Below are 13,780 nucleotides of genomic sequence, written 5' to 3'. Positions count from 1 at the left end.
GCACGTCGATGGGCTTAGCAGGCCTAATCGGTGGGCTCTGCTAGCCAGTTTTTTGGATCCATCATCACCATTGGTTCGTGACATGAGTCAGTGGTGATAATATTATCACTGCCAATTTGAACCAGCATCGATGAGCTTGATTATCACCGTTGACTTTTACCACCAAAAGGGCTATACTGGCGTGTAGTAGTGCGGTTTCATATTCTATTGATCATGGTATATCGAGCCATTTTTGATTGGATAGTTTTGTTTTTCATTTTTCTTGTAATATGATCTCCATATATATTTGATTATAGCAATATGATATTCAATTTCATTTTGAGGATACGTGAAAGTTGAAACAATTGAAGCCTCTTTTGTAGTTTTGACCGTTTTCGTCCTTACTCACTGACAATACACTACTATAGATTGATATATCGTTGTCACCACTTTCACTGCCGTAGTGATATAAGCGATGGTGTTATACTTGCACCGTCAGTTGGACCAATAGCGAGGCCTCCTGAGGAAGGAAACAGGTAGTTGAAACTTTTACCACCAATGGGTTAACAATAGATGTGGCAGTGGTATTTTCTCAGTCGTATGAAAAGCCGAGATGACTGGGATACATGTTTTGGCCGTCGGCCCTCCACGACTGTTTGGTCTATCGGCGGTAAAGTCAGCGTGGGTTATTTCCCAATTACCCACAACACAGTTGCATCACCATTACTTACACTTCTCCATCTTCAAGGTTGGCCTATTTAACCAGGGTCTGGATGCACCTCTTGGGCTCAATCAACACACTCGTGAGCTACTGTATCGTTCCTCATTGCCAAGAAGTGCTTTGTCTTCATCCTTGCACCTCTCACGGTCTGGCCATGAGAGGTACAAGATGGAGATAAAGCATCTCATAGGTGTTTGGAGAAGGTCTTCAAGATTGGGTGCTTTAGATTCCATAACCTTGCTGCCCCTGAGCATCGAGATGCAGATCTGCATCCCTCAACCCTCAGAGGTAGCAAGATTATAGAATATAAAGAACCTCACTGAGATGCAGGTGCAAGTTTTGCGAGGTGCTCCTTCTCCATTCTTGGCGAGGTGCTGCCGTTGAACAGGAGCTTGACCTTGATGATTGTAGATCTTCTTGCAGATCTTGTGTTAATAGAAGATCTGTAATCATCTGGTTCTCTCCTGTTTAGGGGCTCCATACTTGATTGGGGGTGCTTCAAGTTTGCGAGGTGCTCGTTCTTCAAGATTTGGTGATTCCATCTTGCAGCTCTCACGGTCAAGAAGCAGATCGCATCCCTTGACCGTGAGGGTTGCAAGATGGAAGGTAGAGCACCTCACTGAGGGTGAAGTTTTGTGATGTGTTGCGTCGTTCTCTAGATTCTATAATCTTTGTATGTGCAAACTGCCGTATGATAGAGATCTATTATCACATAGACCTCAATGGAAAATACGTAAAGAAGTACTATACCCAGGTATTTGGGTCGATGCTTGATAGTCGAGTCTCATCGGCTCAAAATATAGCTGACACCTAGAGTATTGCCTTTAGAATAAAAAATAACAATAAAAGACATAGGATCAAAAGTGACATTCAAATAGTAGATTCTTTACTTATAAGACCCTAGATATAATCTATGGTTCTGAGAAAACATTGTTTACAACATCTTCTGCATGGATGATCACTGCAATAGCCTTGGCAGCATTAGTGAAGTCTCCAATCAGCTCCTCTTGATCTTCCAGCTGATCAATGTCCAAAAAACCAGGTTCCAGGTGATGGAGCTCATGCCCTAAACACAGTTGCGCTGTAGCCAGAGCGGTACCGACACCAGAGCGGACCCCATGAGTTGCCACTTCTCTAGCATGAACCGAGATATCCTATAGGCAATCTTCATGAGAAACTCCCCTGGCGTTGACTGCTGCAACTACGCCATGTGCTGCCCGTTGGAGGATCTCATGGCGACTCTCTAGGTCAATTTTTCGGTGATGAGCCTCCTCAATCTCGCGACGAGAAGCAGCCAGTTGTTCCTCAAGATCTAATGAAAATAAAGGGTTATCGGATAAAGTCACGAATATAAAAGGAAAGACTCTTCAAAGAAATTTTACCTACTGCCCTAGCATGAGCTTCATCAGCCCTCATTTGAGCAACATTGGTCTCTTCTTTAGATGCAGAGAGGGCTGTTTTAATGGCGTCGAGACATAGCTCGAGCTGACCTACCTCACGCATTGCTTCAGAATATAGGTTTTCAGCCTCCCTCCTTTCGCGGATAAGATTCTAGACATCCTGACCATCATATGATTCGGAGTTAGAGGATGAAGATGAAGATACCAGGGACCAAGTAAAATGCACAATCGATTATTGTCCAACCTATGCCAGAGTTGGCCGATGCACCACAACATGAGAGGTAGCTCTGCATATTCGAAGGATTAATGCAAGGCAGCCATTGAGATAAGAAATCATTCCCTCTCACCCTTGGTGATAAAGGGGGACACGAAGGTGTGGAGGCGGATCCACGACTTCTAGAGTTTCCTCCCTTGGACGCTTGCCATGAACCATTGTTTAGAAGAAGACTAAAAGGAGAAAACGAAGAAGAAAAAATATGTGTCACAGCACAACAAATGAACACAAGCAATATTCCTTCTACTTCTCCTTGCCTCCAAATTTATAGCCCTAGGGGACCTCTATAGTGGGTTCATTGAGTTACACATGAGATTGGGGGGCATGTGTTCACACCGAAATTTAGAAAGATGCACAGGAAGCCCAAAACTCAGGGCGTCCGCAATGGCAATTTGCAAATAGCTAGCTAGATGAGGCATAAAAATAATAAAAATGAACACTGTAGTAGAGAGTTATGTGAGTTGTGAGAGAGGTGTTTCTAGGAGATCGTGCTAGACTAGCTATTTGGGAGTCGCTAGCTATTTGATCTCTCTCCTTGATAACCAATGGAATTCTTTCTAGACTAGCTATTTGGGAACCATTGGGGATGCCCTTAGGGAAGTGTGTGTGAGTGTTGAATGTCGTTCCAACTTCCAATACCGTCCCCACCACTTATTATGCCAGGAACCGTCGTAGAGCAAGGCTAATAATACAGCCGGCTTGCTGCCTTCTCTCAGCCCACCCATATACCTCTGTCCCTAAGAGAATGTAATTTTGGTATACGTGCCAGCTTAAGTGTTTCACGTTTGACCAAGTTTTTAGTAAATAATATTTGTTGGTATTTATTAAGTGTAAATAGAATATGAAGGATTATGCAAGCATACAGAATACCATTGTAGCATTTTACCGGGAGTATTCTAGGTATCATTATTTATATTTTACCATAGGGAAATAGTGGGGTAAAGATTTATTGGATAAGAAAGGAATGTCTACTAATCAACATACCAGCATAGCTAAAGCAGGGGTGAATATAATGATAGGAATTAAGCATAATGACACTCAGGGGATAGATCACTAAGATACTATAAACTAGTTAACTCAGGAGAACAATGGGTGAGGTAGATTCCTATGATATTCCTATTACATGGTCAAAGTATATATATATACACCCAACAATAGCTAAGACTAACTCTACTCTTGTGTACTTTGGGACGCCGCTTAGATATAGAGCACCACGAAGGATAACTCTACTGACGTGACTACGGTCCTACAATTTAAGAACCTGCTCACGTGGGGTGGACTACAGAGGATAGATGGGGCTATCACGTCCCACTGCTACTACACGGCTAGGGAATAGGATGCACTCACAAGCAAAGCATCGTGTAAGCACCACGTTTACACGAGGCTCGGCTACTTAGCCCAACCGGTAAACTAGCAAGTTAAGCGCTCTGTGAACCCACACACAAAAGTAATGATAACCTTAACTAAGGAAGATATATATTCAAAGTAAGCATAGCCATGTAGATGGGAATATGATAAATTGATAATAAGTCTTACAAGATGTAGAAGTGAAGATACAATGCTTTGCCGAGCCTCCAAGACTAGATCTAGAACTTGAGCATGAGCCCAACTCGACCCTCACTCCCTCACAACTAATCTACTACATTAGAGAGTTCTAGACCTAATTCTCCTAGCATGTGTTGATCTAAATGAGAGATATGAATTAGGGTTTCCAAGATGGCTCCACGGAGGGGGGTAGGGGCTACTATATATAGGGGTAGTGTCAAATCTAGACCCTCGGATCAAAATGACATTGAGCAATGGCGTAGATTTGATCTTTAAGGCGGTGGAAAAACCGACGTTTAAGCGGAGGCTGATAGGCGGGACCCACAGGCCGGTCGGCCTAGGGGTTGGGCCGACCGGCCCACTACCGGCACCATTTGGCCCAATCTTTGGTGGTTTGCCTTCTGGATGATTCTAGATCCTTCCTAAGTTGGTTTCATCATGGATAAACGTGATTTGCTCTGACGAATAGGTCCACCTTGACGATTTTCTGATTAAATCCTCCTGCAAACACAAATTCATGGAATTTATTAGTTTAAACCCCTAGACCTTTGTTTGGTGATGGAATTAAGTATATATGCAGGTTATATTGATGATTTATGATTGATGTTAATGACCATCAATAAGGTCCCCCACACTTAACCTTTGCTAGTCCTTGAGCAAAGCCAAACTTAGTAATGGATCAGTAGTTGCTACAATGCTTTTACGCCTCAAAAGTACACATGCGTTCAATCCAAAATTCTCCTCCATATTAGAATAAACTAATCTGACTTTCAAACTTACCCATATTAGCTTCAACCATGGGGCTTCTTAGCCTTCACTTGGGTCTTGAGTAATTGAAAGACAAAACGATCAAGTCAAGCACTATGTCTCAAGTTCTTTGTTCCACCATTGTTCTAGAGTTTTTGTAAGTTTTCAAAATAAAACTCAGAGATTCCATTGTATGACACTCTCAACTCTCTCAATATATGTGGCATTTGTGGATCCTTACCAAGGCATAAAATGATGTTATGCCTTTTCTCTTCCTAGCACTAAGGCTTATGTGGAGTTCATCGGTAGGGAGAAAACTAGAGCATACTTGCAATGCATATATTGTAAGTCAAACCTCGGATTCAAAGAGAGTTGAGACATACAATCAAATCAAGATGTGCATGTGTGTGGATATATGAGGTGGATATATATGGTGGCTAGCCTGATTCTACTTTGCTCCTTAAAAACTTATCTCTCTTTTGAAACTTGAAAACATTTGCTAGAGAACATGTGCTATCTTATTCATCTCTTTTTTTTCAGGCAGGCATTTGAGTACCCATTGTGTTAAATATTTCGGACACTTGTCCATTTTTTTTCAACTATCTTTTTTCTTTTTATATGAATAACTTTTGCATAGCCCATGCCTCTTCTCCGCAACAAAACTTTTGAGAGATAGCAACAAGAACTTTGGAGGATTTATTTGGTGGATGGAAAAACCTATCAAGCATATTTTTGGTGTTCACTCCCAGTATAGGAGTAAAACATTTTGGGTGGATCTAAATGGAATGTCATGTTTTTGCACCTACCCCTAGTGTAGGAGTAGTGCATATGTGGGTGGAGTGTACGTGATCTTGATTTTAAGAGCATGACAAGCCTCTCATAAGGGTCAATAAAGCTTGACAAAACTCAATGCAAAACAAGCAGCATATCTGTGGAAGTTTTTCTAGCCTAAATAACATGATGGCTCTGGTAGGAAGTCAAGCTTTGTCATACAGGAACTCATCATGTAGCATTTTTGTATTTTTTAAAAGATAAATGTCCAAAACTTTAGTGTCACTTGGAACAAGATAAACAGCAGCTCAGACCTTCTCATATCATATCCGTCAATTACATAGACTTTGATCAAGCATATGCTACCCATGAGTTTCAAGTTCAGAGTAAATCCTTATATCAAAACAATCTTATCCAAAACTCGGGAGAATTCAAGGCTAAAAACTAGATACTTGAAAGGAATTACAACAGAGCAACTATTCATCATTTCCATTTTAAGAGATGATCTTCAGAGTCCTTTTTTTTTTATTTTATTCAGCACTTAAAAATAAACTAAAGCAAACTAGACACACTCTCTTTATTTTGTTTTCATTTTTAGATCACACATTATAACTATATATATCTATAAAGATAACTTTTTATTTTGTTTTTAGTTATTCATCTTTTTTTTTCTAAAACAAACTAAGAATAATAAAAGGAAAATAAATATTTATCTAGATACATGGGGGATGCCTTCTTCCCCATGCTGGCTGTTGTCGTGGTTCCTCAACGAGGTGGCTAGATGTAGAGGTGCTGGAATAGAGCCTTCCAATTTTGATTTTGCTGTTGTTGTTGTTGCTGGAGGCTGGCCATCTCATGTCCCATGCTTAACTACCATTGCGCATGATTATGTAACATACCTTGTTTGACATCATTTGTCTCTTCAATGGTTACGAGTCTGTTGTCGAAGCGGTGGTAGACCTTCTAAGAGTCATGATACCCTCGGCCAGAGAAAAACGTGCATCCTCCCTGATGCCCACTTGAGGTTGCTTTATAATCTTGCCCTTGGTAGTTGTGGAAGTTCATTGATCGAGTACCTCAATTCACTCTTGAAGATAAGGATTCTTGAGGTGGCGCCTCTAGTAGTGGCGCTTCCTATTGGTGTTTCGAGTAAACACCAATGAGTAGATTTCTAATATTGCGCATTGTTTACACCAAAATTTGGGAAGAGGAATGTGGGAACTCAAAGCTCCCAAGATTGTGTCATCAAGGAATCGATTGCATAAAGGTCGATATCAGCTGATTCAAATACAACACTAGAATTGGCTCTCTTCAGATGACTCCAGCATATAACGACAAAAGCTACGGTTGGCATTGGAAAAAACATGTTGGGCTCTATAAAAGGGGAAAGATTAGGGTCCAAGTTATCTTAGATTAGGAATGTTTTCTCTTATGCCAAGGATCGTAATGAATCGTACTTAAGTAGGATTCATGCTTAGGCTCCAGGTAGAAATATTGAACCCCAACTATTGTAAAAGGACATCCAATCAATCAAATACAATTTACCTTTTTTTAGCTCCAGCCAACCCTTAGGAGTAGGAGTAGAGTAGATCTTGGCGAGTTCTTCAGCAAGCAGGGTTGCATCGGTCCAGCCGACCTCTGACTTGTCTGTAAGTACCGTCATGGCTTATACTTCTATTTGTGTGGCTGCATCGATCCGGTCGACCTTCACTGTGAACTCTAGTATAAGCTAGTTATCGACTCTTTTCTAGTTCAAGGACGGCTACATCGATCCGGTCGACCTCCACTGCTCAAATTAGATTAAGGTCAAAGTTATTGACTCTACTTAAGGGTGGCATCCTTCGGGTAGATTCATTAAGTTACCGATCTTGCTGATGTTCTTATTATCGTTAGTTTGCAGCAACATCAACCTGCCCGGTCGAGATCAATCTATATCGACCTCATATCTTTTTAGTCCATCGCGTGCCTTGCTACAACACAATATTGTTCACCTTGAGCGATGGTTTATGTTTCATTGGCTGTTTCTACTTTGATCTTGATCGTGCATAGCACGCGGTTAAGGCATGTATGATCTTGAAGAGGTTTGCTGGCTAGTTGAATTTGGTCTATAGTTCGCTATTATGGCTGTAACGATTCAGTCGATCCCCACTAATGGCACTGTAGATTGGAGGATGCTAGTTAATAGATCTGTTCTTGATTAGGCATGACCTTAACTGTTTGCTATGCCTGCATCAGCTAAATAGCCGATCGCCTATGCGTTAATGCCTACATTGTGTTTACATGATTCTGTTAAACGAGAATAGATCTGTTTACTTTAAAGGTTTGATTTGTTGTCTTTATCACGGCTGCATCGATCCGATCGAACCCCACTATTAGAGATAGCAGGTTAGGTCTGATGAGTCCATAGGTTTGTCCACGTGAAATAGTCGATTGTTCACACACCGTAGTTCCTTTTCACCCGAATCGGCTAGCCGATTCGCCTGAGCCTTCACGTATAGCATGTCTTTCAGAAAGCTTATCGAAGTATAGATGGTTTTATGGTTTCTAAGGTTTTAGTTTGTTATTATCATCATAGGTGCCATCGATCCGGTTGAACCTCACTATTGATGGTAACAGATTAGATTCAGAGCGTTTGTAGATCCATTTGTATTAGACAGTCGATTTGTTTCTCATGTTATATCCTTCATCGATTAGATTCATCGGCTCAATGCTTTATACTGGTAATATCTGCCTAGCTGATGATCTCACTTATGTCTACATGTACTATACCTGTCAACATAAAAATCAATCACTACCCATGAGCTTTATAGTCCGTAACAGTCGATTTCTATGCGTATTGGCTATTTAGTCGATTTTCCCATCTGGCTACTCCCAAAGCGGCACACTTGGAACAGTCTGGGCAAAGACCGGCATGTTCTACCTTAAATTACTGATAAACTTTCTCTCCTTGTCAATTGCAGGTCAAATTGACTAGCATGTCTTAGGAGGAATTCATAGGATCGGTTACCCCTGCGTTGAAGCCAAGCGGATCTCCAGCCTTGCTCCGTCAAGCAGATCCTTCCGGCTTGCCATGTGTCAACACATTTTCATGCTGACACACATTTTGGCACACCCGGTGGGACCCCACAATTGTCATGGTGGCTTAAAACAACAGTGACATCCTTATGGTGCCTTATGAAGACCTACCTAATGGAGATAAAGATGTCATCAACAAAGCTATAGAAGAATTTCAGAACAAGTGTTTGTTGTCCTACACCAAGACACGCGACAATACAATTGTTCAGAAATATCTACTACCAAGAGTTCTGTTGCATGGGCAGACAGATGCAGATGAAGCTGAAGATAGGCGTTTCTTCGTAGAGGCTGTAAACAAATTTGTTCATGATGCCATGTCGAATCATAATGAAGTTTTCTTGAACACATTCCACAACAAGATGAAAGAGGTGTTTTGTGGGTTTTCAGTTGATCAGGTTGGGCCGGCTTATTACAACATTCCACATCCATCGACTCAGGGGACTAATCAAGCCGATACTAGCCATCAAGAAGCAGCACCAGCTGGCAATGATGATGTCCAGGTAGTTTAGAGCTCATCTGAGTAGACTCAAGGTGCTACTACTAATCAGATACAGTATAATCCTGGATCATCAGTATAGCATGTGTAACAGCCGACAGGGCAAGATCAGAACCAGATAGTTAATTTTGGCATATCAGGCCAAATACTGTCGTCGGCTCAAAAAATAGCGCCATCAGTTCAAAGGATTCGTAAAGACATAGATCCTAATATCTATAACTAGAGACTTCAAGCAGCAAACTAGCGAAGGACCCAATAGATAGAGATTCCACAAGGGTATCATTATGGCACAGATTAACCCTTCACATGATTCCAAACCTGGGGTATCAAGGTACCCAAAATTTTAATCCATAGATGGGCCAGCAATTGCAGAGTAATCCAACTTGAAATACTGATGAGTTGTTGCTTAGAGTGACCGAAATGATGAAGAATCAGTTCGGTTCGAAGCCGAAAGGGCAGACCTTCTCGTACAAACACCCATATCCAGAATGGTATGGTTTGGTCTCTCTTCCTACAAATTACAGGCTCCCAGAATTTACTAAGTTCACTGGCCAAGATAGCACAAGCACAATAGAACATGTCAGTCGGTATCTTACACAGTTGAGCAAAGCATCCATTGAAGAGGCCCATCGAGTTCGCTTCTTCTCCTTGTCTCTATCAGGGCCAGCCTTCACTTGGTTCTCATCACTGCTAGTTAATTCCATTGCCAATTAGGCTGACCTGGAGAAGAAGTTTCATACATATTTTTATATTGGGACCGGAGAAAAGAAAATTATCGATCCGACGACCATAAGGCAGAGAACTAATGAACTGGGCACCGAGTTTCTTTAGAGGTTCTGAGAGACTAGAAATTTGTGCTTCTCATTGAACTTGACTGATGATCAACTTGCTGCTTTGTCTGTTCAAGGAATGTTGCCAACATGGAGAGAGAAGCTGATGGGGCAAGAATTTAACAATTTAGGTCAATTGGCTCAACGAGTGGCAATGCTCAATAGCTAATTTTAGAATATGTGTAGAGATACCCGATTCTAGAAGAGTACCACAATGGCCAAAGCCTATAATCCATATTCAGTCGATGATGACTATGAGGATGACGAAGAAGAAGAGGTTGCTGCGGCTGAATGGAATTGGGGTAAGAAGACAGTAATGGTGTCAAATCCTTGGGGAAGAGGAGTTGAAGAAAGCTACGATTTCAACATCACAAAATCAGACAAGCTCTTTGATTTCTTGCTCAAGAAGGGACAGATCAAGTTGCTCGATAATCATGTTATGTTGCCCCCTAATCAGTTGAAGAACAAGAAGTTCTGCAAATTTCATAATGCCACTTCTCATTCCACTAATGAGTGCAGAGTGTTTCGACAACAAATACAGAGGGCTATTCAACACGGAAGGCTCAAATTTGATACACCTCGAAAGATGAAAGTTGATGATATTCCTTTCCCTAGAGATCAGAACATGGTTGATGCTAGGTTACTCAAAGAAAAGACTAAAGTCCTAACATCAACTAGATCAAGAGAAACTAGAACAGTCGATCCTGAGACGTAAATATCGACTGATGAATATAGAGAAATTAGAAGGCATCGTGACCAACAAAAGAGCCGAAATGAGAAGGGAGAGATGTCAAAGGATGGGGCAACAAGGCCGCGTGTTACGTCTCAAATTTTGTTGAATAAATAGCAGCAGCAAAAGGAAAAGGATTATCAGCGTTGGCTAGAAGAGCGAGAATACCAGCGTCAACAGGAAAAAGAGAGGTATGAAAGAAAGCAAGCTGAATCGCATTGGAATTGTCCTTTCTTTAGACATTGCTGGAACGAAGGTTTGAACTTGCCTACCAGAAATAACTGTCCAGAGTGCAGCGAGCAATATTGGGAGTTTAGGCAATCTCAAACCAGCTGTCGGTCTATCCATGCTCAAGATGAGTATCATCATAATAACATAGATCGGCGCTTTAAAAATAGAAGTGTTCATGATCGGCTTGGAAAGCGAATTGTTGATCAAAACTGGGCTGATTATGAAGAAGAAAGTAATGAGGAAGAATATGTTTGGCAGGAAGGCCAATGGTGTTCAGGGGGTCTAACTAGAAGCTAGAAAAGAAGAGTGCAATGCTTAAGGAATAGAGAATTAGAACAGGCTCAGGCATCTGGTAAACCTCAAATGTGGCGTGCTAAACAAATAGCCGATAGAGGGCAACCATCGGCTAATATTCAAATGGCTTTTCTGCTATCGTCAGAATTCAGGGCTCCAATAGATCAAGAAGTTTATTCAGATTTTGATGAATTGGAGTATGAAGAGATAGTTGCCAAGTTGATGGTTATACAACAGGCTATATTCGATAAGCCAGTCAAACATTGGCATTTAAAGGCTTTATATGTAAAAGGTTTTGTTGATGGGAAGCTGATGAACATGATGTTGGTGGATGGAGGTGCTTCTGTCAATCTTATGCCTTATACCACTTTTCGCAAGCTTGGCAAGGGATCAGGAGATTTAATTGAGACCGACATGATGCTTAAGGATTTTGGGGGTAATGCGTCTAAGAGCCGGGGGGCAATGAATGTCGAACTAACAATCGAGAGTAAGACTCTGCTCACCACATTTTTCGTCATCGATGGAAAATGTTCATATAGTTTACTCCTCGGTCATTACTGTATTCATGCAAATTATTGTGTGCCATCAACCATGCATCAATGTTTGATTCAATGGCATGGAGATGATGTCGAGCTGGTTCACGCTGATGAATCTGTGAGTATCGCAACAGCCGATCTAGTATTTTGGGAGCTAGAAGACTTTGAGTGCTTTTCTGGCAAGCTATGGGAAGGAGGCTTCATTAAGATCAGTAATGAAAGCCAATAGCCGATCCAAGAAGTCGGCTTCGAAAATTTATCTTAATGGATAATCCAATAGATGTTACAGATGGTAAACTAGGACATGGCTTTATGTTAGCCGATGAATTATAAGAGATAGATATTGGTTCTGAAGATAGACCTAGGCCAATGTATATAAGTACCAAGTTGGATCCTGAGTATAAGCAAGAGTTAGTGGGTTTATTAAAGGAATTTAAAGATTGTTTTGCTTAGGAATACTATTAAATGCCTGGTCTAGACCGATCGATTATTGAACATCGGTTGCCAATCAAATCTAGATATCGGCCGTTTAAACAAGCTCTAAGGAGATTCAACCCAAATGTTCTTGATGATATAAAAAAGGAGACAGAGAGGTTGCTAGAAGCGAAATTTATTCGACCGTGTCGATATGCAGAATGGATATCGAATGTTGTTCCAGTGTATAAGAAAAATGGGAAGTTAAGAGTTTGCATCGATTTTAGAGATCTGAACAAAGCTACACCCATAGATGGTTATCCGATGCCGATAGCCGATATGTTGGTAGATGCGGCAGTCGGGCACAAGGTTATTAGTTTCATGGACGACAATGTAGGATATAATCAAATTTTTATGGCTGAGGAAGATATAGCAAAAATAACTTTTAGATGCCCTGGCGCAATCGGTTTATTTGAATGGGTTGTGATGTCTTTTAGTTTGAAGAATGCCGGTGCAACTTATCAGAGGGCAATGAATTACATTTTCATAAGTTGATCAGCAGGATTGTTGAAATTTACATTGACGATGTGATGGTAAAATCCAAAGGATACAAGGAACAGCTAGCTGATTTGCGGGAAACTTTGGAGTGCACAAGAAAACATGGTCTAAAGATGAATCCTAATAAGTGTGCCTTTGGAGTATCAGCTGGACAATTCTTGGGCTTCATGGTCCATGAGAGAGGAATCGAAATTGGTCAAAAAAACATGAAAGCAATTGATGAGGTAGCGCCCCCGACTACTAAAACAGAGTTACAATCTTTGCGTGGTAAGATTAATTGTATTAGGAGGTTTATTTTGAATTTGTTGGATAGAGTTCTGCCGTTTTCTCCCTTGTTGAAATTAAAAAATGATCAAGAATTTAAATGGGGTGATGTACAACAAAAAGCGTTTGAGGAGATAAAAGAATACACGAAATGTCCACTCGTGCTGATCCCTCCTCAGCAAGGTAAGCCTTTTAAGTTGTACATATCGGCCGATGACCAAATGATTAGATCGGCCCTGATGTAAGAGTTCGAAGGGAAAGAGCGAGTTGTTTTCTATCTCAATACGAGGCTTCTGGATCCAGAGATAAGATATTCTCCCATCGAAAAGTTATGCTTATGCTTATATTTCTCTTGCACTAAGTTATGACATTACTTGTTGTCGACTGATTGTACGACTGATGTGATCAAGCACATGCTGTCAATGCCAATATTAAATGGAAGAATGGGATAGTGGATTCTTGCGTTGTCAGAATTTGACTTAAGGTACGAATTGGCTAAAGCAGTCAAAGGGCAAGTAATAGCCGATTTTGTCACCCAACATCATAAGCCAAGTGTTGGCTATGTGGAGCCGGTACCCTAGATGTTGTTCTTTGATGGGTCATCATGCAAGCAAGGTGGCGGCATTGGTGTTGTTATTATTTCACCTCGGGGGGCAAGTTTTGAGTTTGCTTTTCCAGCGGAACCAATGATTACCAACAACCAAGCAGAATATAAAGGTATTCTTAAGGGGCTTCAACTTCTTCATGAAGTAAAGGCTGAGGCAATTAAAGTATTAGGAGATTCGCAGTTAATTATTAATCAGTTGATTGGCCTATATGAGTGTAAAGAAGATACTCTGAGGGGATATTATGATGAGTGCCAAGGGTTGCTCAAGGAATTCCCTCATGTCTCTCTTCAACATATTCCAAGAGCAC

Source organism: Miscanthus floridulus, chromosome 18, assembly GCF_019320115.1.
Source record: "Miscanthus floridulus cultivar M001 chromosome 18, ASM1932011v1, whole genome shotgun sequence".
Lineage (NCBI taxonomy): Eukaryota > Viridiplantae > Streptophyta > Magnoliopsida > Poales > Poaceae > Miscanthus > Miscanthus floridulus.
The sequence above is the reverse complement of the archived record's forward strand: the minus strand, read 5'-3'. Positions refer to the sequence as shown.